Here is a 27,352-nt window from a genome sequence, read left to right as displayed (position 1 = left end):
TTGGATCGGTGCAGTGTTCTAAAAGAAAAACCTCTGGCTGTGTGAATTGGCCAACTAAGATGAGGCACCTTCACAATGAGAAGAGCGTTTTAGAAATCCTTTAAATTGGAATTCCTACCGGTTATAAGAAATAATCACCCTTCTGTGTTTAAGGCAGCACGTGTGTGTGTGTGTGTGTGTGTGTGTGTGTGTGTGTGTGTGTGTGTGTGTGTGTGTGTGTGTGTGAGACTTCACCCTCATACAGGAGGTTATTTCTTTATTCAGACAGAGTGGTCCTGGCTATGGTGTATGTTCACCATTGAGTGAGCATTCAGCGATGTGAAACCAGCTTGCGCCTGCTCCGCGCTGATAACTTCACAGCAAAGAGATGGCAGCCGACTCAGACTTCTTCTTTTCACCACTGCTATTATTAATAAAGGAGGGGGGGGGGGGGGGGAGACGCACTTTAATTGGACGCACTGTCCCTCAAAGAAAAATCCGTAAGAATAATTTCCTGCAATATTCCACAGCAGGCAGAATTAATAATAATACAATTATACAGAGAGACACAAGCCAGATTGGCATACACACAAACACACGCAGCACTCAGTGATGGGCTACACTGGACACTAAACACTGAGTAAAGCAGCTTAATATGCCTCCTTTTTGAAATAGAGAGAATGCGTCTCATAGGCTTTGGAGAGAGCTTCAGGAGAGTTTAGGTGGACTGAGTAAAAACTACTTATCTAAAAGGAACAAAATGAAGGCCCGCATATGCTGCACTGTAAAATAAATGAAATTTAAAAAATTGAAACTCAAATGTAATTTAATAAAATCAGACAAGTCAAAGTGGTGCCAAAGTGCCAGAGGAGCAACTTGTACTGAAAAGAAATTTGAGTTCTCATAACATAGCAGAAAAATCACAGAAATGATTATATGTAAAGTGGATGTAAATAATGGAAATTGATGAAACCTTTTTACAGTGTGTATTTTTACTTACTCCAGTAATGCAACATTACCTCATAGTTCTTATGTTATTTTTTTAACCATATTTTCTTTTCTACAAAACTAGAAAGGTCCATGATTGTCCCATGACGTTTTCTAAATAAAAACCTTACATATAAAAATAAATTAATTACAATGAGAAGATAATACTGGCTAATGATTGGCTGATCATCTATTTACCATGTTCACAACATGTCACAAACATTACATCAAACCAACAAAAATGATTCAAACTACTGGAAATGTACAGACTATTTACAAATTGGGGGTAACACTTTTTTATATATATATATCCCTGTTACAGTGTTATTACATTTGGGTAATATTGACTAACTACATGTACTATAGGGTTAGGGTTTGGTTTAGTTGCATGTAATTATGGATAAATTATAGTTATTACTACATGTAACTTGTAATAAGGACACAATGTAAAGTGTTACCCAAACTTGTTTTTCATTCTTAGTCTCACCTAAATCATAAAAAAAAACTTGACTGAATGGTCACTGGATTTTAGTGACCATTCAGCTTTTTTATTAAGGCATACCTCCGTTCCTGACACCATATTTAACTTTACTGTGTTTACAGTTTTCCTATCAGTAAAAATAGGATCCATTGTACTGTTAATATGCTGAAATTTTCCGTATTGATTTTTCACAGGTGTTTTCCACATATTTTGAATATGTATTGTGTTGAATTTTAGGATGAAAGGAAAATGTCCAGGCAGAAAAATTACCAGTTCCCTTTTTTGTTTTTCCTACAGATTTTTTTTCTTACAGCAGTGTGAGCATTTGATATTTTGTTTCACAAATAGGGTGACAATTAAAAAGCAGTTGAACAGTAGATACACCGTTATTGCAGTTAAATTAAAGCAATGTTAAAAAATGTGAGATTTTGATGCAACTTGGTTTTAATAATGATAATATAAAAAATATGTATTAATATATATATATATACATGAATTTTGTCTTAGCCTTCTCTTTTAACTGTCATGCAGAGCCTGAAGAGACAAAGCACATCTCCAGCACAGAGTACATCACCTACATGCATGATAGCTCTGTCTCTTACAGTCATCAGTGCTGACGAGCTGTATTTGACAGCAGTCCCACCTCTCTCTTCTGGGCCGTGTAGATTTAATGTGTGCCTGAGCTAGTGTGTGATGTTTGGGTGAGAATGTTAATATATGTATGTGTGTGAGTGGTGGGTAATCTGCAGGGTGGGGTGGCGGGGGGTTGTTGTCACACTTGTCCTGCGTGAAGAGGCGCTGTAGCGTGCAGTACTGCAGCGATAGGCCGAGCTCATTAAAATACAGACAGAAACAAAAGCATGGATACACTCACTGTGGCGTGTTCCTGTGTGATAAACGGCATAGTTCCTCATCTGAATTAGCCAGCCTTTGTAGTCTCTCTCTCACACACACACACACACACACACACACATTTAAACAAGCAAAATTATATAAAATGCTACCACCCTTTTTTACACTAGGCCTATATATAAAACAGGGCAAAATATGTTATAGAAAAAAATCATAGTGTGAGCATTCAATGAGTTCAATAACATCACTTACTAAGAATATAAAAAAATATATATACATTTTTTAAAATATTTTTATTTTTTACATATTTTAAGCCTAAACCTCACCTACTGTATATATTGTTAGATTTAAAGGGGTCATGACATGAGAAACCAAATTTGCCTTGATCTTTTGGTATATAAGAGGTCTTTGTACCATTAAAACGTCCTGCAAGTTTCATAGCTTAAGACATCCTCCCCATTATAAACGAATCATTTATTTAATCAAGCTCTAAATACAGCTCGTTCTGGACAGAGCCATAGAGAGAAAGAGTTGCGACACTCTTTGATGTCGCCGCTATGGCTGTCACGTGGTTCATGTAAGCCCCAATAGTTCCAAAACATACGTTGGCTGTCATGTTATTCTATGGGACAGACAGCAGCGATTGCATTATTGAACGGAAAATATAAAATAAAACACACACCCAAGTACTTTTTCAGCTGTTATTGCATTTTGTTAATGTCAGTTTTGCATTTGGAGAGGCAACGAGGTAGCCTACTGTATATTACTTATATTAAGTTTTAGGCGGAAAAAGCTTAGGCCGGTGACACACTGGATGCGTGGCGTGAGCGTCTCAGCTGCGTGGCGTGTCCGTTTTTATTTCGGCTCCCATGTTAACAGGTTAGAGCTTGCAGACTGCCTGCGTGAGACGCGCGTCTCAGGCGCGGCATGAGCCGCGCGGAAAACGCGTGCATGCTAGAAATAGAACCGACGCCTATTTTTCACGCGACACGCAAGCGTGTTGGAAGCGTTTCCAGGCAAAATTGAATAGGAAAACATGTTTATATGTCATTTTGTACACAATTACATATTAATTAATGACATTTTAATGTTTGAAAGTCTATAGGTTGACATAAATTCAGATATAAATGTAATAAAAAAAAATAAAAAATAAAAATCGATTTTCAAATATTGCACCTGTCAAACATAGTCTATTTTTGAAAATCTGATTTTGGAAGGTGAAGGTGTGTGAAAAAAGTTGAAACTGTTGTCGTGAAGACAAGAGCCTGTCGGCGGCCTCCCTCTGTCACCTACAGCAGCAGCAGCGCGCCAGCGCCGCGTCAGGCACGTTTCTGGTGTGTAAAGACACAGAAAACGCGACGCATCCGCCACGCAGCTGACACGCAACAGAAACGCCACGCTCACGCCACGCATCCAGTGTGTCACCGGCCTTGTGTTCATGTTCGCATGGGTAGTAGCACTGGCTTTAGCGGCTCTAACTTAACTTTTCCATATAATTTATCTGATGATGATGGACGTCTTATATTTATTTTAGCACAACTGGGCTGTATTAGGCTATTGATTCCCGTGATTTTGCTTATAAATTCCGATTCAGCCATTAGCCTAACGTTACCTTCGTGATCACGCAGAGGTCTGCCGTGGCGGTCCGTTCAGTATTCGCTTAGAAGCTAGCTCACTTCTTCTGATGAAAGTGTCCAACCCCAGGACCACAACGTGAAACATGATCATGTTAAGACTATATAATTTTAAGATTAAGCCATACACATTATCAAAACAGATTAAAAACGAATTCCACTGATACAAATGAAGGTTTTCAAATAAACTATTTTTTATTAAACAATGACAGACAACAAAAATGTGTGCTTGTGTTAATGTGTGTGTGAACAAGAAAACCAAAAACCAGGGACAGGTGATCCATGAAACAGACAGGACTGGTGATGGCCATAACAATCCTAGAGGTCCAGCATTGTTCTCACAAGCCGCTTCACTCAAGACAACAAATGAAAAGTTAGTAGGCTATATCCCAAAAATTCAATTAAATAAAAGTTGCTATAAAGATTCATTACCGAACTAATTAGATGCTACCTTCACAGCTGGAGAAGTCGCGCTAGCAAGCAGCCAGGCAATGCTAGAAAATCGGTTGATACAACCAAGATAAAATATAAATAATTACGCTGTGCATGTACAAATGAAGACCAGTATAAGCATCGCAAAGGGCCTCTAAAACAATATAGACAGTTGACAATTCAAAAGAGGTTGATATTTCATCAAGTTACCTCTGGAACAACTCGACGCGCTGCAATGTAAGTGAATGGGGTTCAACGCCCAAATGACAGTGTTTGGAACTAATCCGATCTCCACATGCCGGAAGTAGGCGGTTAAAAGCGCCGCCATTTTTTACAACGGAGGTCTATGGGAGTGTCGCAACTCTTTCTCTCTATGGCTCTGGTTCTGGATCCATGGTAAGAAGTGACGTCACGGTACGAAGTGACGTACCAGCGTTTGCATAATGACCGCCTCCAGCAGAAGACAGTTACGCTTAAAGCGCAAGACAACTACGCTCATTTCGTATATCGTTGTCGCGCCCGCGCGCCGCGCGCCTCACAAGTGTTCAGTGGACGGACAGCGAGTGGGTCTGTGTACAGGGAGATTACGACGCCGCAGATGTGCTGTTCCTGGCTGTGGACAAACAACATCTTTGAATACGCTGCGAAAGATCCAGTCGTCAGGGAAAAATGGATGCACTTTATTTTTTGCGGACGTGTCAGTCACGGCAGTGTTAGTTTAAGCGTTTGTTCTGAAGGATGACTGTTTTGAGCTTTGCCAGAAAACTGTTGCTCAAAGATAAGTCCGTGCCGTCTATTCTGGGCTCAACAACGACGACGCAAACTGTAAGTAATGTATTTAAAACTTTAAACTACTTTTTAAATACGCTGAAAGATCCAGTCGTCAGGGAAAAATGGATGCACTTTATTTTTTGCGGACGTCCCAGTCACGGCAGTGTTAGTTTAAGCGTTTGTTCTATACATTTAAGGATGACTGTTTTGAGGAAAAAATCCCAATATGATGCTTGGCTTTGCCAGAAAACGGTTGCTCAAAGATAAGTCCGTGCCGACTATGGGCTCAATAACGACGACGCAAACTTACTTTTTACCATGGCTAATATAAACACATTTGTATAAGAGAATCTTGCAAATATGTCGCCTTTCTAGTAGGCCTACATGTGATAGAAAATTAAAAATGTTGCCTTTATCAATGCTGCATCTTCTAAGATGGCCTGTCTGTGCATGCATTTTTGTCCGTGGTACACCCTATCATTTCATTGGAATTAGTTAAATAATGTTAAACTGTTAGCAAATGAAGCTATTGGATAATTATGCAACAATAATCCGTTTTCAAGTGTCTCGGGTTAATTTTTTTTTATTAATTCAAAATAGTTTCACTTTCCATGTGGACACGGGCTGATCCAGTCTTCGTTGTTGTGGTGATCGTTCATTTTCCTCTGATTCTGGCTCAAACATAATAAGGTTTTATCATTGCCAGAGCCATCGCTTCGCATGCATCACCCGCTATTAAACAGTTACGCCGAATCCGCAAACGTTCTGGCTGGGGGCGTTAATATTGATGCATAGGCACTGACGTTAGCCAATCATAACAGTGGGCGTTAACACTGAACTCTTAAAGGGGAAACACCCCCAAAACAGACTGTTTGAATCAGAGGATGAGAAACAGGGTGGGAAAAGGTCATAAATCACTAAATTTTAAAAGTTTTTGGTAAAAAAAACTATAGTAATACTATAATTGCACCTAAGGGAACATAATAATAAAATAAAAAAAACCATGTCATGACCCCTTTAAAACATAGTCTTAAATTCTAATAAAACTCATCTTCTCCAATAAAATTATATATTGTATAAATTAATATTGAAAATAGTTCATATAACTAGTAAATATACAATATAAATACATTCATTACTGAAAATCTTTTAATAAGTGTAAATGTATAAAATAAATATTTTTACTGTAAAAAGTATATTTTTAGTTCTGGCCATCCCAATCATATAAAACCTTTCAACACTAGCTTTCTAGTGTGTTTTTATGCTGTAATTGACCTTAAATGGGTGTCAAGAGCAACTAAGCAGACAAACATTTGGAATATAAAGAAATATAATTTGAGGAAAAAATAACGTCAGCTAAATAAATGAATGATATGAACATACAAAGCTTCTGGAGCTTGCAACTGACTCAAGCTTTCTCACTTGCACCCACATATGGCAAACTCAAGCTCCACCACAGTCTGTATATGTGCCATGTATTATTAGACAACAGAATAAAGCAAGCACCTTTGCCTCTTCTCATTAATGTGCCAGCAAAATATGGCCAGGGTACATTTCTTCCAGTCTTTTACTAGCAGGTTAACACAGAAACCAATACAATCCTTAATGAATGCACAACAGCTTTACAGCACAGTGACAAAAAGCCTTTCCTGTCCTCTGTTCATACTGTGTGGCCAGTATATCTTATATGAGAGAGAGAAAGAGAGAAAGAGAGAGAGAGCACAATAAATATAGGAGGGTGAGGGGGTGGGGGGAACCTGAGCCCCCACCCCCCACCGGCCCCCTACCCAAGGCTGGCCCCCCAAGGACACCGCTGTGTGATTGGCCACCATTGGGACAGGAAATCGAAGAAGAGCGGAGAGAAAGAAAAGGTGTGATTTCACTAGCTAAATTACCCACGGGACTGATGAGAGAAACAAATCAGCGAGTGAGAGTCCAGCATCAAGAAGCCAATATCACAGCACATCTCTTAGACTGAAATACGAGGCTACCCTGGAACAAAATACAGCGTTTCTGTACATTGTCATAACTTACACGGCCAAAAAATAAAGCATCATTGAGCAGGCATAAAATAACTATCTGGAAGGGCTTTTTTCCACCCTGTCGCTTTGAGCAAATCACGAGTGCTCAGGCTATCAGAGATAAACACTGGTGCGCCCTGAAACATGCCCCAATGTCAAACAACCAACCGGGATTTGAAGCAAGGTCACTCCAGCTCTCCTTTCACCTCCCTCTCTCGCTCTCTCTCTCTCGTTCACACCCTCCTTCACTGTGTCACTTAAATGCTTTGCAGTAATTTCACTGTATCAGAGCATCTCTCTGTAAACAGATAAATGATAACCTATCTGGCTCTGTTCAGAGAGATAAGACTGTCATCTGTCTCCTCTCTCTTCAACTCTAACCTAAACCTTGCCTTTTTTGTGTGTGTGGACAGATTCAGATGTTAAAGGAATGGTTTCCTCAAAACTGAAATTTCTGTCATCTCATCGTTGTCTAGTCTCCTAACAATGTCCACATGCATCAATTGAGTATTATTTGACTTTACTGAAAGTCATGAAAATTCCCACTGCAGATTCATTTCCACCACATCTCAAATTATGATATTCTGTGGTGGAAATGGCAGTGATTTTTTAAAAACATTTTTGGAAAGAAATGGCATACTGTCTTGCTGAGGCTACTTTCATACTATTGGTGTACCTTAAATATTCACAATTAAATAATATTTGCACACTTATCAGCTCGACTGAAAAAGATTAACAAAAACATTCTGTTTAAATGGTATCACCTTGATATTCCTTTATAATATTCACACTTCACAACTCATTTCATCTCAAGCTCTTACTTACACGGTTGTTTCATTGGTAAACTAATTTTGAAGAAAAAAATATATTATGTGGTGAAAATTATGGCATAACTGACACCCATAATAAAATAATTATAGAAATTATTTTAACAATAGATATTAAAGTTTTTTTATTTCACTATTTGTTTAGATCAGTTCATGTAAAATATCTACATGATTTAAGACATTTGCATGTTCACGGTTCTCTGATGTTTGTTTATTGGTCACATGACATGTAGATGAACAATCAAAATATTTCAGCTTTTTTTAGTATAGGCTAAGCGTTTTAATTTGATTTGATTTATATTAATATTCATTTAATTTTTTTTATGGTTTAATGATTAGCTTTTCACAAACCCTTTGAAGTTCCCGCACAAATCTTGGAAAACCCTGGTTAGATAATTATTATTTTCATATTTTAAAATTCGAAGCCTGGGATAAGAGGAAAACAATACAATCTATACAACAATGGAATTTGAAATGAGCAAATATAAATAATGAAAGCATGAGAGAAATCAACCATTGGGACATTAAAGTCTCCAAGAGATTAAGCAGCACCCTTAGAGGGGTCTGAAACGACACAAGTGTGAGAGAATCATCCCAGAATTTCTATTTGAGTGTACTATCCCTTTAAGAGTGGCTTTTCAAAAAAATATGAAGGCAATCGCGCTCTCCACAAAGCTGCTTTTCTTAGAAAAGCAGCTTTGCAGGGTTGTCAATAGAAGCAGTGCGCATCTGCAGTGCAACCCAGTTAAAATCTGATGCTTCAAACCAGCAAAGGTCTCAATATAGTTTGCAACGATGAGACAATACAGCACGATTTTCACTCAACATCCCACTGTTCTTCTCTATTGTTCTTAACGAATGCTCTCCAACTTGATATCGGTTTCTCTATGTTCACCCCACTCTCTTTTCCCTTCTCCCTATCACAGACACACACAATCACACACATGCTTTTCATATGTAAATCTCCTCGTGAAGCATCCAGTCTGAGCGCTGGTGCTAGCGTGCTAAATCATTAGCTCCACAGTGACAGAGAGTGCCTCGTATCATTACATCTAATTAGAGCCTTTCTGTTTCCTATCAATTAACAGAGCAATTAAAACCACTGTGGCGTGATTACCAACTAACTGCTGACTCAGGGGCAGATATGCAAAACAATAGAATCTGTGGATACACGTGCAAAACAAACAAACAAACACACACAGTGTTGATGTTAGCATGATAAACAACTTAGCGTACCTACTCAAATGCAGCAGCACATTAAGGAAGCCATTTGTATTATTAATAAACTCTGATTCCACAGTGTGAGTGGATAATGTGCAGGGTGACCGTTTGCGAGCTCAGTCTGAAGTAAAGATGGAAAAGTGGAGTTAACACATTTGGAGAGAATCCTCTTCGCTTGTTCACATCAATAACGAGAACGATATATTTTTACTCTAATAACATTATAAAGTTATTATTCTAAAAACGGCCTTATATAAAATGGTGTACAAATCAGTTGTTAATACTGAGAGGCCTCTCTCATAGTCTCATATATCAAAGTGAATCCATATTCAAATCAAAATGATGATTGTAATTTTACAATTGATGATCATAAAATATAAGTACAAAAAGACCAATTCTTATATCGATAGTAATTAAGATTACATTTGAATTATGAAAAATATATAGTAATTTATATAAATGCATGTAAATATAACTAAAAATGTGCTTTATCATTTTAATGATATGTGTGTGTGTGTGTGTGTGTGTGTGTGTGTGTGTGTGTGTGTGTGTGTGTGTGTGTGTGTGTGTGTGTGTGTGTGTGTGTGTGTGTGTGTGTGTGTGTGTGTGTGTGTGTGTGTGTGTGTGATTAAAAAATGTATCTTGACAAATATTAATTACAAATAAAAATGTTCTCTATATTAAACAATGTATATTGACAAATATTAATTATAAATAAAAATGTCCTATATAAAAATATATATTAAAATATAATTACAATTGTGTTCATGTGTGTGTATTGCAATATTTTATAGATGTGTAAATATATACTATTGTATTTAATTGTGTATTTTAATATGAATATTATACATTTCAAACACCAATATTGCGTAATAAGAATGTCAATTTTTATGATTGACAGGGATATATAGTATTATCAAGTATTAAAAAGACATTTTCCATGAGGAACCAAACCTACATATCTAGTTTCCATGACTACTGGCTATACTGCTTGTGGACCATGATACTGTGCAACACCATATTGACAGGAGTGTGCTGATTTTCTTTCCTCATTTATTTATTTTCAAAGAGAGTTTCTGTAAATCCAGGCCATATTTATACAATTCAAACAGTCCAAAACCTCCTAATATGAACTGCACTGAACTGTCTACATTGGACACTACAACATACAAACATTACAGAATTGTTAAAACACTGTTAAATGTACAGAGCTGTGAATGTGTGAGTGTCTTAGTATAGTTTCACAGCATACCCAGTTATTAACACTGAGTGTGTGTGCTCATGCGAATGTGTGTGTGTCAGTGTTGTGTGTAAATTCGATGTGGCCTCGGGGTAGGGGGGGTATGATTCAGCACCAGACACTTGGCACGTGCCTTTCTCCCTCACACACACGCACACACTAGTGCGCGCACAATAAATCCTCTTCCCCCTGAGGAGTCGTCCGAGGGAGTGATGTGGAGGAGGGTTGAGTCAGGTGGGGATGAACATCCCTCCCCCACCTCTCCCCTCCATCACCACATGACCCACAAAATGAGACAAATAGAGCCGCTTCCCTCGCTCACTCTCTCTAATTATGTTGGGGAGGTCAGAGTTCACGTGTGGGGGGTTGAATCTGAATTTTCGGGTGTCTGGGGTGAGATTTGGGGTGGTATTGCATTTGGTATGCAGATCAACATAAGCGTGGCAGTTCTGTGTGCATCTGCGTGTGCTTTCTGCAGGGGTCACCGGCTGTAACGTCTACGTGCGCCAGCCGGCCTGGGCAGGGACTAAAGGTTAAAAAGGTCAAGCTCCTCATGGGACTAAGACTGCACCTCATTATGCAAACATATATATATATATATATATATACAAACTAATACAGACGAATGCGTCTCTGCTATTGACCTTCGCCCTTAACCAACCTTGAACCCAACAGAAGGAAGGCAATCATCCGAGTTTTCAGGGTGGACGGTTGGACTCCATTTGGTCCGTTCTGATCTGTGCATTAGGAGGTGGTTTCGATCTCGTCATGGACGCCGGGCTCTACGCTGGAGTACACTGTCACCAGCAATAACACACTCAGTGGTGCTGCGGTAGAGCTTCACAGGTTCATCTGCTCGTGACACACTTCCACAGAAGCACCGCAGAGAGGAGGCGCTGCCGAGCCTCTTTCAGGACAGACCCAGAGTCAGATCGTCTCAAATCTGCAGTGTGTGTGTGTGTGTGTGGGGTATATAGATGTTAGGACTTCCTACTGTTAATCACATGAACCTGATCGGGCTGTGAACATGTTTTTGTGTAGGTCCATTAAGAATTCTTTATCCATTAGAATAATCTTATGGATGTGGCAGATCAGTTGATGCACATCTCAAATCAAAATGATTTTTTTTTTCATTGTAACATAAGCTGGTTAGAGTGCTGCCACAATGCTAGGGTATTTAAGGGAGCTGCCAGGGTGTCACTAAGTGGTTTTAGTGGGTTGCTATGTGGTTGTTTAACGCAAAAGTCAAAAGAGATCACCTCCAAGTCCTAGATATTGCTTCAATTGCCCAATGAATATACACGTATGGGATTTTTTCCCACTTGTTTCGTTAAGTCATTTTACAACATGTGTTATTATACACTCTAAAAAATGCTGGGTTGTTTCAATCCAATTTTGGGTCAAATATGGACAAACCCAAACGTTGGGTTAAAAATGTAATTTAAAAATGTAACCCAACAGCTGGGTATGTCCATATTTGACCCAAAATTGGGTTGAAACAACCCAGCATTTTTTAGAATGTGTATATATATATATATATATATATATATATATATATATATATGTACTCATTGTACTGTATATAAAACACACGCAATGTTCTGTATGTCAATAACAAATTGGCATCAGATTTTGAAACACTTATGAGAGATATCACAACCTTCACCTCACAGCAATAGGCTGCCGCATCACATTTGTCACTTTTCATTTCCATAAAGTTCAGCATTTTCATCAACTTTCACCACGTACTCCGCACTGTTGTCTATCCCCCAATCCATTGCACAAGCTAGTCACCCAGATCCCACAGACCATGAAAAGAAAATGTCCAACTCCACTCACCCCACGCCAGTGGACACACACGGTTGGGTTAGGGGTTTGATCTAATCCTTAATTTAGAGTATGAGTAATAGTACTGATGCTTAACATATTAAGGAATACTAATTAAAGTAAAACCAATCAGTGGAGAACTAAATTAAACTCAGGTCACGGAATTGGCATGCCTGTGCTAATTTAAAGTAATCAAGAGATTTGTGCTGCTCAAGCTGGAGCGAGTCCAGGGAGTCAGCAAGAATATAACTGATGACATACATCTCTCTACAGCAAGCTGAGAATATCCTTGATTTGGTGTTTAAGGGAGTGTAGTATACACAGAGTGAGAGAAGATGAGAGTGTGACAGATGGCCACAGCTTTTGGCAGTACAGCGAAGCGAGTGTGCGAGTACGTACCAGCACAGCAACCACCAAAAGTATCTTTATGCTGAAATTCCCCTTATCTGCTCATAATCAAATTATACGCATCAATGCTTGCTCCTCTGTAAAATAAATATAGCCTACAGTTCCGTTCCATTCCTCTGATTTGATTGGTGGCGAATTACACAGTATAACAGCACTGGGATGTTTAACTGTTTTTAATACACAGTTTCGGTTTATTATACATCTAAAAACCTGTTTCGCCCCATACTGTTGTGACTTTGACTTGGAAAAAATCCGGTCTGCACTATACCAGCAACATGTGAGAAGTGCAAGAAAAAGTGAAGGAACGCTAAAAAATGTAAATGCATACCGGCCCACTTTGAGCACTGATAACATATATATTAACTTTGTCTGTTTCTAAATCTGCACTAGATTAGATTAAGAGAAAGAAACATTGTGAATACACAAAACATTTGAAATTCATGAGCTTTCTCTTAAAAACCACACAGATCATTTACATCATAAAAAGAGAAAAAATAGGAATCCATCCCACTCCCGGTCTCCTGGATTGACACATTGACATACAATTGTAGAATACACTGGCACAATTACAACAGGACTAAAAACCAAAGAAACCCCCGAAGACTGGTGCATACCACAGCTGCTAGAGAACAGCCAGAGGATTTCCCTACAGTGTCAATAGAAGAACACATTTCTGTGCATTTCCAACTATAGTTGCAATTCCTCAGCAGCATTTCTGGGATATTTCTCAAAACCTGCATGGAGTCTCTTTAGATTGTGTTGAACCTATAGTATTTTGAAGGGTCAGCTCATCACAGGTTCCTTGAGATTCTATTTAGTAACATTAGTGATTTATAGACACAAAATTGCTACATCAGTCACTTGAAGCAGTGCCACTAAAATCAGCAGTAGCTTATAAAACATGCAGCCTTGAACTGTGCTGACAGAAAGAAGGGCAGAAGACTTTCACATCACTCGCGAGTTAAATTATTAGTGCTGACAGAAATACAGGTTGATCTCTCATCTTGACCTGCTCCTCTGTTTATTTACTTTCAAACCATCCACCATTTTTTCCTCTCACCCTCTCTCATTGTATTAATGAGTGTGTTGTGGGTGCATGTGAGATGCAGATATAGTCTACCAGACAGTGTAGTTGTCAGCTAAGAGTAAGACACACTGGGGGACATTGACTTTTTTTTCAACATTGGGAAATACACAAGTCTTTTCCTTTTTCCTGAAAATAAAATCAGCAAGGATGCATTCAATTGATCAAAGTGACAGTAAAAACACGTTATTAAGGATTTCTGTTTAAAACTTGATACGTCACACGTTTTTTGACACAAATGTTAAGCAGCACAACAGTTTTCAACATTGATAATATAAAAAAAATGATTATCAAGCCCCAAATCTGCATATAAGAATGATTTCTGAAGGATCATGTGACACTTAAGATTGGAGTAATGATGCTGAAAATTCAGCTATGCATCACAGAAATAAAGTACATTTTAAAATAGATTCAAATAGAAAACAGTTATTTTAAACTGTAATAATATTTCAGAATATTACTGTTTATACTGTATTTTTGATCAAATAAATGCATGTCAGCTCCCATTGACTGTTAGTATAGGGAAAAAAGTTTCAATTTAAAGTCACTTTCAACAGCAGAAGAAAAAAAAGCACAAGAAAACTAAATCAATAAAAAGAAAATAAATGAAAGAAAACAGTACATTTTAAAATATAAATAAAACACAGATCAGCAGATTGACTGCCTCCGGTTTCCTCCACGCTCTCGCCTTAAAGAGGCCAGCTCACTCACATCTATCAATGAACATTAACATATGCACACATTATGCTTCTCTGCTTCTGTCCATCAGGTAAACCTGAACAAATCAGTAGTAACTGAGAAAATGCCCTTCTGCATGTGATCTATTAGGAGGTGTACTGTAGATCTCCAAGCGAACGTTAAAGCAAATTGGAAGCGTTTCAGGGCTCTCTGGCAGTCGTATATTAAGGGGGGAACAGGGGGCGGGGTGTGCGGCCCTGGGTTCTCCCTAACAACATTACAATGAAAAGAACAGGCGGCGAGGAACGACATTGTCATTAACCTCTGCCGCGAATGTAAATCAACGCCCGTTCACGCAAATTACCCCAATTCCACACAACCCTTCTCCAAAGACCCAGCCAGAAATCTCCCGGATAAATGACAAGGGGCCGTGGAGGGAGAGAACGTGCTGGCCTGAAAATGTCTCCATTGCTAATACGCGTTTATTATTCTCTTGTTTCTTTTTAGATTTGTCCTCCAGCACTGTTTTACGCTTGAAATTACGCTTGAAATGCATCACTATGCAGTGCGCCTTATCAAAATCGAGGCTGAAACAATCGCATAAGGCAATTTTATATCATTACCTTCATCATCATCACCCAGAACACAAACATTATATCATCAGATTCATTATGCTCAGAGTGTCTCAAGCCACATTAGCGGCGAGAGAAGCGTTTATTCCGCATTGACAGTCGTGATGGATGGACAGCTGCTGTCTCTGCGCGCGCTCGGTCGGGACGTCGACATATTGCACGTCATACGGAAAGGTAACAAATTCGCCAGGACGGCTTGAACCATCTGTCTGTGTGTCCTCGCCTGAACAAAGGGGGTCACCATGAGTCAGGACGCTCTGCACCCTCCTATTGTCCTAAATACAGCTGAAAACAATATTAAAGCTACATTTTTACAACAGTTGTACATTAGTTCTGACAATACGCAAATTCAAAAGCAGAAAGTTTGCAAACGCTGTATGAAAAATTGGTCATTTGGGGATGTAGACAGAACACAAGCACACTTTGAAACACTGTGAGCTATATAATTGGACAACACGCGTAGAAAATGGAGGCAGTTGTGTGGGCCCGTGCGCACAAAAGCAAATCAAAATTTTCCAGCGAGCACGATAATCCCTGCACTGTCCTGAGGGAAAATGTCTCTCTCTCTCCTTCTCTGTCTTTTGAATTCATGTGAGACTCATAACCATCTGGCTGCCGAACAGATTAATTTTTGTTTGAATTAAATATGATCGTTTTTGAATCATTTTGTAGCACGAAGAAGGCTATACCTCCTGAGAACGAAAGCGTACAGAGCCAAAATGATGACAGGATTTAATTCTGTATTCTCTTTTAGTGGATAAATGTCACTGAATTGGAGCACTGGACATTTACAGTAAGTCCTCAGTGGGGAGGACATACATTGAACTGGTTTATTTAAATATAGGACACAAAATATCCAATGCTTTTAAAAATGTCAGTCCAATAATTTGAATATGAAGCTTGATAAAGGAACACACACAAATATAGGCCTAGTGTAAAATACATGAAAAACCACCTTTGTTATTGGCAATATTTTGGAGGCACGCCTTCAAGTCTAAAATACTGGAGCCATGGGTCGATATTCAATTATGGTTTCCGATAATAAAGATAAACCAGCAGTCAAAGCTCGGCTTAAAGCAGCCAAACTCGCTCTCCCACCACCCCACTGTTCCCAAAATACAGCCTTAAAACAGCTCTCCTGTAGTTAAGCTTTCTATCTCTCTATTCATTTCTTTTGCAGTGAAAACCAAAAAAAAGAAAGAAGAGGAAGGTCAAATACCTGACAGAGAGGAATAGAGAGGAATAGAGAGAGAGAGAGAGAGAGAGAGAGAGAGAGAGAGAGAGAGAGAGAGAGAGAGAGAGAGAGAGAGAGAGTCGATCAATAGTGAATTTGGTGATGTTTTTCTTCCTGTAATAGCAGCTAACGGTCGGCTGCAAGAACGCTGTTATTCTTATACTATACAGTACGTTGTGTGAGGGTTAATTTGTGTAGGATAAATCACAGGTGTGTGTGTGTGTACTTATGTGTGTTGATGGTATTTTCCATACTTAGATTGTGGGATATGAGTGTTTGGAATGGATGTATGTGTACTCACTTCTCTTTTTTTTTCTCTCGGTCTCTTGGTTTTTCCACCATTTTAGAGCCGAGCGCTGCTCTCTGCATACAGTATCACTGCTTCCTTATTCAGGACCAATCAGAGTGTGTGTCAGATTAGGATGTTTAATCCTGGTGTAATCCCTCGTCTGGTCCACCGGGTGCAGATAGCAGTGACTGTACAGACACACAGATGATCACAAAATGTGAAGAAAAAAAATTACTAAATCATTCAGTCCAGTCAAATAAATGTTAGTGCATTTTAACTTGCACTTAAAACAACATACAACTGTGTCATGCCACATTAAACTAAATGTTGTATTTTATAGGGTTAGAGGATGGGGTTAAGGGTTAGCAGCATAAGCAGCACAAATTTTCAACATTGATAATAAGAAAATGTTTTTTGAGCAGCGAATCAGCATATTAGATTGATTTCTAAAGGATCATGTGACACTGAAGACTGTGTGAAATTTGACATTTAAAAAAATATTACCAACATAAATAAAAGTAGTAAAATACAAATACAATATCATTATATTTATAAATAAATATATAAACATGAACATAAATAAAGGTGCAGTGAGCATGGAAAATCAAAAATTTGATAAAAAAAAATAGAAAACAATGTGCCTTAGCTGGCATATTGAGCCTTGGTGGAACTCATAAACGCTTATAAAAAGTGTTGAAAATGCTAAAAGAAAAAAACCTTCCAGTCCTCTTCATACCATAATATTGTCTTTTTTTTTTTTTTTTTTTTTTTTTTTTGAAGAAAATGTTATTGCTTTAATTCCCTGCTCTTTTAAAGACTCAGGGTCACAATAAATATATGGCTTTTTACAAATTTATCATTGCAAACAAAGAGACTTAATGACCGCCTGCACCACAGAATAGACCCTCTGCAGGGGGGGCAGGTGTCTCTTCACTGGGGTGAAATGTGACATTTGGAAACTTAAGGGGGGAGGCGAGAACAGGGAAACGCAGATGGCAGTTGTGCCCTGACCTCTGACCTCTATGTCCAGCCGAGGCTTCGACAAACGCATGTGCGTGTGTGTGTGTGTGAGTGGATAATTAAGTCTGAGTTTTCCGATCAGCAAGATTACGTCTCGCGCTGAGGAGGCATTGAGGGACACAGGAGATCATGGCACCTCAGCATTTATATGGTGAAGGACGTCACTAGCGTTTATACTGAGTGACACGCACATATGCTACTTCTATAAAACAGGAAGAGTCTTTTTGTTCATAAAGAAATTGCCTTTTTGTGTCTCTGGGTGTGTTTCAGGGACACTTAATGTGTTTTATTCACAGCTCATATGCTAGTGTATAAATACACATGAACCAATCAATGAGTAACTGTTCTGTGACCTGCTTACTCACACAGACATCATGAGTGGAGTTTGGAGAACAGAAAAAAACATGAATTGAGAGAGACAGACATCAATAAGATTTAAAATTACAACCGTGTGAAGGCATATAGATGAACAGCAGAGTAAAGATGAGAAAAATGAGCAGGCGCACACAATCACCGCATATAGCAACAGCATATCCTGCATTTATCACTTACTTTTACATTTAACTGTTCACTAAACTGGAGTTCACTGGAGATCTGCTTAGTGGTGTTTGGCAAAGCAAGGAACACTTTAGCTCTTGCCTATACTTAGGATTAGGGATTTTAACAAATAAGTAATGACCTAGCTACACCCTAGTAACCGTCCAGTGCATTTCTTTGAACACAGCAACCACATAAGAACATACTTTCAACTACTCCGAATACATTAGCTAGCACAAAACAACTCGCTAACCACCCAGAACACATTACCAACCCATCAGAACACCTAGCAATGCCATGGCAAGCACCCAAAACAGTAGCGAGTTTTAGACAGGCCAGCAGCACTTGTACAAATTTAAAAGAGTTGACTATTTTGGGCAGCCATGTTCTGGACTCTGGAGGGACATCTGACTCACTCACTCCCCCACAGGTGGATGTATTTATAACACACCGGTGCAGAGAGCACAATAAAGCTGCAGAAAGCAAACAGACAGAACTGACGCCCCACTTTGAACGGCCGAGGCCAAACCCTGTACTCTAATCTTCCCAAGACGGCTTGAAACCAGTCAGGAGTATGTGTTTTACCTGGCTTTAATATGGCGGATGGGGCCGGAGCAAGAGAAGACGAGAGGGGGAATGAGATTGAGCCGGTGGAAGGAGAAACACACACCTCTCTTCAGCGCTCTCAGAACAGATCCTATTATAGAAGGCCAGGAGGATTTCCCCCCTTCTGCAGAGAGAAGTGAGGATGAGCTCAGGAGATTACCCTAACATTGACCTAAACAGACACACAGACACACACACACACGCGCGCGCTATTAAACACACACACACATTTACACTAGAGCAGCAGGTTTCAAACTTTTTGTATGTCGTTACGGTGACTATGGCAGAATCATTTCATCACAACCTCTCCACACAATTCAGAGAGAAAGTGAAGTGAGAGAGAGGAGTCATCTATTATGTCAGCGTGGCAATAAAATAAGCACAGAGTTTTCCAGTGAGACTGACCTCTACGCTTAAAGAGAGACACATACTGAACAGGTAAGTAGGTAGTCATTTCCATATGAATGTGTTTCTAAAGTAAAGAAGGAAAAAACACAGGAAAACTGGCCCGTTCAGCTAAATCAAACAGGAGTGCTCTTAAAGACATGAATATACATGAGCTCTTCAGCCCAACAGAGAGAGCCGAAAGCACATCGCACCTTAAAGTGAAAAGCTGCCAGTTATTAGGACTTAATGTGGCAAAGTGAGTGGCCATTTCAGACACTGCATTGAAACACACACACACACACACACACACACACACGAAAACTAATAACTGCTGCTATAATCAAAATAATAATAATAAAAACAACAACAAATTCTAAATGAAAAAAATACAATAAAATTATTTTAAATATAATTACATTATTATTACTATTAATGCATGCCATTGTTAATTAATTTTTTGTTATTATTGTAAACTGAAATGAAATGAAATGAAATAAAATATGAAAAAACATTTAATTAGAAGTTGAAGCACTAAAATTATTAACTGGAAATATATAAAAATTTTAAACTAAAATAAAATGAATTCAACCTAAAAAGCAATATTAAAAAAAACTAATAAAATTACAAAAGCACAAAGAAATTACTTTTTAAACTAAAATGAACATGAAAACAACAAAATATAAACTAGTTCAAAATATTACTAAAACTACAGTAAAAGTACAATAAAAACAAAAAATAGCATGCGCACACACACACATATACAGTTGTAACAATTCAGTTATTTTGAGACTGCAGAAGTCATTCAGTCATTTCCAGTTGATTTTGGGGAAACCACTTGAAACATTTTTTGTGTTGAGCTACTTCAATTACTTTTGTTTGATTTTTTCATTGCAAACAGCTTAAAGTCTGTATACAGGCTTACTTGTGAGTTTTGTCAGTTTCTTTTGTCAGGTATATCCTTACATACATCTGCCTTACTACTTCATAATGACTACTAGGCCAGGCATCTAAACACCAAACAGGCATTGCTTCATATAAATATGATGATGTATTCATCTCATCTGTCTATGTTTTTACAGCTTTTGCACATACAGTATATTCTCTACTTGTACTGGGGAAGGAATTATGAAAGTTAGAGTAAGTGTGAATTACAACTGTATATACACACACACACACACACACACTTATTCTTAATGTTTATTATTATTAATATTATTATTAATAAATGCAAATAACAATATTATTCATAATGAATTAACTAATAATGATAAATATTATTATTGCCGAGCAACAGTATTAGCAGAATGCAATATTGGATTTGTTTCTTTCAGTCTGGTGATTTCATTATGAAATCACCAGACTGAAAGAAACCAATCCAATATTTTTATCATCATCATCATCAATAATGATACTATGATAATCATAGTATCATTATTAATGATGATGATGATAACAATAGTATTATCTGGGTTTATTAAAGGGGTGGTATAATGCCCTTTTCCCAAGATGCAAAATAAATCCCTGATGTCCCCAGAGTGTGTAAAAAGTTTTAGCTCAAAATACCCCACAGATATTTTTAGATAGCATGTTAAATTTGTCCCTTTTGGGGGGTGAGCAAAAACGCACCGTTTTTGTGTCTGTAAAATGCACTGCAACATGCACTGAAAATATCAAAAATTTTAGCATTATATGTTCAAACCGCAGTCGGAAAGATGGAGACTCAAGAAGAAGTGACAACATTTCTGAATGGTTAGTTGATGAATTTGTATAGCTTATGTGTAGTTATCTTCTAGTTATTGATTAGCGTATTCTGTCTCGATAATCTATAAATCGTGTTCCGGGGGCGGGGTTTATGTAAATTTTAGGGTTGGTTGGGATGTCACTAACCAGGGAAGAAGCTTGTGTAGTCCCTACCAGCCATTTGTTGTAGTCCTTAAAAAGCAATTTCTTTAAAAGAAAATATCTCTCTTTGCTTTGAACTTTGAGCGTCGTAACTTTGCAGGTGTTGTTTATGCTCAAACAGCAACATTACACACTAAATAAAGTTAGAAAAGTGAAATCATAGTCAACCACCCCATGAAGTATTGAGTGGCACTTGGCAGCTTCTGGAAAGAGTATCCTCAGATTATACACACACAACATCGAAACAAATGTGCTAAAAATATCAGAGCTAACTTTCAGCACCTCAGAGATGTTCTTATGCACCTGTCAGGAATGGACTGGGATCAGGTGAGCGAGGTGAGACTCAGGTGAGATCTGAGGGAAAGACCATTAGCACTAAGCAGCGCGTAAGCCGCTCCACTTTAACATGTTAGATAATACACAGCTCAAGAGGATCCTCAGCTCAGAATAGCACTAAAACAGAGAGAGATCAGTGTAACACGAGCACTACATGGATGCCACTGGAAAGTTGTCACTATGCCACAATATTTGTGTGGTACATTTGCTTTGCAGTTATTATATGATAATGATATACTCTGATTGCAGCAAAATGCAATGTTATAATTTTTTCCTTTCAGATCGGTGGTTTAATGGCATCATCTTGCCCATGAAGAAGAACTTTAAATAGCTTAAGATCTCAAAATACATACACAAAAACCCAAGATGTCCCACTTTACCTATTGTCCTTTTTTTTGGACAATGAAACATCATGATCCAGATATAAATACAGTAGCCTCACCACGAATACTGTTAAAACAATATATATACACGCAAATATATCAAAATAAATCCAAAGGAATTTTCACATCCCCCTCCCTCCCTCCCCTCTTTCTCTCTCTCCCTCTCTCTGCCTGTGGAGAGCTCGAGAGATGGGTATGGTTGCTAGGTGACCGGTTGTGGTTGCCATGGCAACTTTAAGTGGAACAGCTGGTCCAATCAGCATAAATTGCGGGCAAGCAAAGGGAGAGAGAGAGAGAGAGAGAGAGAGAGAGAGAGAGAGAGAGAGAGAGAGAGAGAGAGAGAGAGAGAGAGAGAGAGAGAGAGAGAGAGAGAGAGAGAGAGAGAGAGACTGCTGAAGCATGCAGGATAGAGCGAAAGAGAGAAGAGAAATAGAGAAATAAGGATGAGTGAGAGGGATGAGAGAGGAGAAGAGTAGAAAAGGAGAGGCGGGAAGAGGATGTGAGATAGAGAAAAGAAGCTGAAGATGAATAAAAAGCCAGCTTGAAGAAATGGATAAGCGAGAGAAGAGGACAGAATATGAGGAGACCAGCGTGAAATTCAGGAAAGGATAGAGAAGGAAGTCAAACTTCAAGCAACCATCTTCATACCAAAGAATATTAATCTAACAAAAGAAAAGTTTCAATAACCTAATTTTACTTGCCATTCTTAAAGAGACAGTCCACTCCAAAATGAAAATTCTGTCATTATTTACTCACCCTCATGTGGCTCCAAACCTGTATGAGTTTTCTTCTGAAAATGTTTCAACTGTTTTCATCCGTACATTGAAAGTCAGTGGGGTCTAGAACAACATCAGACTCCATTGACTTTTTCAGAAAAGACCTGTGCCTTTAAGATTATGAAGAAGAGATCTCAGATACTAAATCACACAAGAGTTTTATCAAACAAGCTCCATCCAAAATCATTCCATGTCCACTTCACACTATTCACACACGACACACCTATTTTTGCGAGTGTGTGTTCATACACCATGAAGAGTCACTGGAGTGTGTCCTCTCCCTCTCTCGGCCAACTTGTGATTCTGAGGATTGACATATGATTCATATTTTAGGAAACAAGAATATATAAACATACCTTCATGACAGAAGATGATGTTTTCAGATTTTGAATGCAACCGTGAACCATATGTACCCACATAACTGTGTTAAAAACACTTTTATAGAAAATTATATTATAACTATAATCTAGTCATTAGAATTGAGCAAGTCAGACTGAAAGATATTACTCCTGATCTGACCGTATCAGTACATCTTGGGCAATCAAGGTTTCCACGGAGACAAACGAGCAGCTCTCCATGACAACAGAGTTGGGTAATGGGTTCAGCCATTAGAGTGACGGGGAAGTGGAGGCTATATGAACTGTTTTAAGTTTACATTACTCTCTAGCCAGGACTTTAATAGGCCTGAAGTGGGAGAATGGACCATTTAAACACTACAACTAGGATTTGCTCCAAAACTAACAAAGCTGACGGATTCGTAGAGACCCCGGTGCCAGAGGGCCACAGCCAAAACCTGCCCCTAACATCTTCCACTAATTCTTTTCCTCTTCGCACCCCCCGCCAACCCCCTGACCGGGTTCCTGCCAGTAAGACCGCCTGTATTGGAGCTCATTGTGTTTGGTTACTCAAGCACACGCGGTAGCAGTTCATAGCACAATAAAACGGCACAACAGCACTCACAAGCTTTAATTGGATATAATAGCCGTAAATAATTCTGATCATTTCACACCTTCTCCCAGATACAGTGGAAATGATCTATCAGCCTGTTTTGCCAACTATCACTATTCCCGTCCACACGCTCATGAACACGTGCACATTATATCTCGCTGTCGACGGAGCTCTTGTCTTATTCTGTTCCTTGCGTGAGTAGTGAACGAGCGAGAGTGAGAATAGAGGTGACTGAGAGCGGTGTTTTACAGAAGCACGCGTGGCCCGCTGTCACCACTACAACATTTCATGCGGTGCGGACCAAAGAGCTCCATCAAACACAGAATTTAATGCCAGGTCAGCTGACACAAGACTGATTTATTTTCTGAGAGGCATGTAAGGCGAGCGACTCGCCTCTTCATATTTTATTCATTGTACAACAAAAAACCAGGACAGACTCTTCGAGATGGGAGAAACACTACTATTCAAAAGTTTGGAGTTGGTAAGATTTTATCAAATGTTTTTGAAAGTCGTCTCTTATGCTCACCAAGGCTGCATGTATTTACAGTAACATTGTGAAATATTATTTCAATTTACTGTTACGATAACATTTTTCTATTTAAAATACTTTAAAATATCATGTATTCCTTTGATGGCAAAGCTGAATTTAGTTCTAATATGATCTGTTGCTCAAGAAACATTTCTTATTGTTATTAATGTTGAAAACAGGTGTGCTGCTTAATATTTTTGTGGAAATCGTTTTTTCAGGAATAGAACGTTCAAAATAACAGGTAATATTTTGTAACATTATCCTTTTGATCGGTTTAATGCATTTAATGCAAAAAAATAATCTAACTGATACAATGAAATTTAAGTACAGCTCTACATAAATTACACATTTTGACATTTAAGAGGAAATGTCAGGTTTTTGTACATATAAAAAATAGACCAAATGAATATAATAAATGTAATAGACCAGATCAGCGCCATGGCAGGTGAAAGCGAGGCTGAGGGATAGACTTGCAGTGTTTTCAATGGAATCCGCTGTAAAAAGCTGCATAAAGCTCCTAGATCACTTATTTTCCACAGCTCATGTTGTCTGGAGTTTTTTGTCTACTGAAATTTCTTGAAGAGATATTATTTTTGTAGTGTTTCATAAGCAGAACAATCCAAAAACACCAACAGTACAGCCCACTGAAGAGATGCATTAAAAATCAAAGATGGCGCTGCTGTAAATAAGGTCTACAAGCCAGTATACTCGTGGCAAAGTTCTTTTTCATTCTTCGTATTAGATGCTTAGATGAATGTAAATATGTGCTGCATGCTTTCCTCTCAATAAAAAAACAAACAAACACACACAAACAATGGTTAAGAAAGCATCTGATCATAGTGACGTGGATATGTTTGCACCAGCTCTGCAATTCAGCTCTCCAGTCAAGTCACATCACTTTATTTAAATAACACTTTATACAATATTGCTAAAAAGCAATCAAGCAGATTTACAGTATTAAACATGAAAAACAAATGTCTCTTTCAAGTAGAATCACAACCTCTATTTCTACTATAAAGCAGCTCTCTAGTGCGTTCATGTTTGATCTTGACGGACTGAACAAAAGAAATAAACCAGAGATGATTTCCACGTTAAAGAAAGAAAGCGGAGCCACAGACCAAAGGTAGGAGTGAACTTTTACAGAAAAAATGCTTTGTCAAGCCGTTTAGAACTCCCGAAACGAACGTTTTGGTCTGATTTTGTTCGAAATGATGCCACGCCAGTTCTTTGATTTCTCTTGAATTATATCGGGGCGTAATATTTGGATCTCGCCGGGTGCATGAGGTGAATTTTAGTTTAACGTATGTCTGGGGCCAATCAGGTTCAGATTACCTATACTAAAAACGATTAAGTTCTTTCTGATAAGACCATGTTGGAATTAAAGGGATAGTTCAAACAAAAATATAAATGATCATAAATTACTCACCCTCATGTTGTCCCAAACTTGTACAACTTTTTCTTCTGTGAATGAAACATTCCGTGAAAAAAAAACAATTCCATCAAAGTCAATTGTAATGAAAACGGTTTGGTTATTAAAGTCATACAGGTTTTGGAATGACATGAGTGTGAGTGAACAACAACAGATTTTTTTTCATTATTTGGTGAACTATCCCTTCAAGAGTGAAAAGATAAACGTTGTATTGAATGACATGCCTTTGCAAATGTAAAACGATAGATTAGAAAAGACTTAAGTCTTAATTCCTCTGTAAATAACAGCAGCAGGGGGATGTGGAAGCAGGTTATACATCGTGTTGTCAGGTGACCTGTTAAAGAGGCATTCAGAAGTCATTCATATACATCACAAAGAGGATGCTGTATTTACATATATAAATGTTCATTGTCTGATGGGAGCTCCATGTTTAACAATAACTGTGCTCTGAATGGGAAGAAGAAAATCATTCTCTTTATCTCATCCTTCCTTCTTCCTCTCCCAGGTGAAAGGAAGCAGATATTCTACTCGCTGTACATAATTGCCCTTTTATTGTCACATCAGATTCATATCGGCCCTCCGTTACACCGTGTAGAGTGCATGGAGAGGGCCCATAAATACTGGAGAGACAGTCAGTGAAACCAATAAAATCACTAAGACCAATCACATCCAATAAAGACAGCCACTCTTAATGTGCTCAGAGTGTCCAACTGGGCCCGCAGACCCCCTCCCCAGGCCTGTGCTGTAACAGTGGCCAACAGGCCAGTAATGTGGGGTGACGTCCAAGGCACTGCTGAGATAGACTTTGACGTGTTAAAAACCAAAACCAAATTATATGATCCTATGCTTTTACTATTACGAATCATTTAACTAATGATTATATACTTTTGATTTAAATCCAAGTAAATAATTTTTGTGGTCAGAGATGAGAATATAATTTTTTTGTTTGGTGTGTGATTTAATTCGCCATTGTTTTATATAAGTGATGATTTAGTCTTATTTAATCTATACATTTATTTGAGCATGGAAATCAAGGCATTAATTAATCACACAATTAAAGCTAAATTCTATATCACAATAATATGCTGATTTGGTGCTCAAGAAACATTTCTTAGGATTACCAAAAGATGAGAGCAGTTGTGGTGCGCAATATATATATAATACATTTTTCATTTTATTTGTGTGTATGTATATGGAATATATATTTCCAGGATTGTTTTAATGAATAGAAAATTCAAAAGAACAGCATTTATTTGAAATATAAATCTGTCCCTGCATCCTTTAATGTGTCCTTGCAGAATAAAATTATTTTTTTATTTCATAAAAACTACACAGGGTGTATATAGCATAATTAAGGCAATGATATACCAAGTAATGTAAACAAAAAATAAGACATTTTTCTTTTTAAAATAATGTATATTTAAAACAATTAAAAAAAAAAAGTTTGGATAAACTGAGATTTTGATTGATTTGATTCAGATGATTATACATCATCTGAAAGCTGAATAAATAAGCTTTGCATTGATGTATGGTTTATTAGGATAGGACAATATTTGGCCGAGATACAACTACGGTATTTGAGAATCTGGAATCTGAGGGTGCAAAAAAATCAAAACATTGAAAAATCGGCTTTAAAGTTGTCCATTTATGCTCGCAATTATGCTGCATTCACTCACAAAAAAATAAATGTTTAACACATTTACGGTAGGAAATTTACTAAATATCTTCATGGAACATGATCTTTACTTAATATCCTAATGATTTTTGGCATAAAAGAAAAATCGATAATTTTAACCCATACAATTTATTTTTGGCTATTGCCACAAATATACCTGTGCTACTTGTGACTGGTTTTGTGATCCCGGGTCACGCATATATGGATAGTACTAGTAGATGCTAATG

At 38.0% G+C, this 27,352-nt stretch overlaps 1 protein-coding gene across 2 annotated transcripts in view; it reads right to left on the bottom strand.

The window, feature by feature from the left end:
* The window catches only part of bhlhe23 (basic helix-loop-helix family, member e23), an 82,817-nt gene that overhangs the window by 17,265 nt on the left and 38,200 nt on the right, over positions 1-27,352 (bottom strand). For both annotated transcript variants that reach the window (XR_013794824.1, XM_079587961.1), the window contains exon 3: positions 16,610-16,785. The gene's annotated coding sequence lies outside the window, so the exon portion shown is untranslated. The remainder of the gene's footprint in view (positions 1-16,609; positions 16,786-27,352) is intronic.

Source organism: Phoxinus phoxinus, assembly GCF_949152265.1.
Source record: "Phoxinus phoxinus genome assembly, chromosome: 18".
Classification (NCBI taxonomy): domain Eukaryota; kingdom Metazoa; phylum Chordata; class Actinopteri; order Cypriniformes; family Leuciscidae; genus Phoxinus; species Phoxinus phoxinus.
The sequence above is the reverse complement of the archived record's forward strand: the minus strand, read 5'-3'. Positions and strand labels throughout refer to the sequence as shown.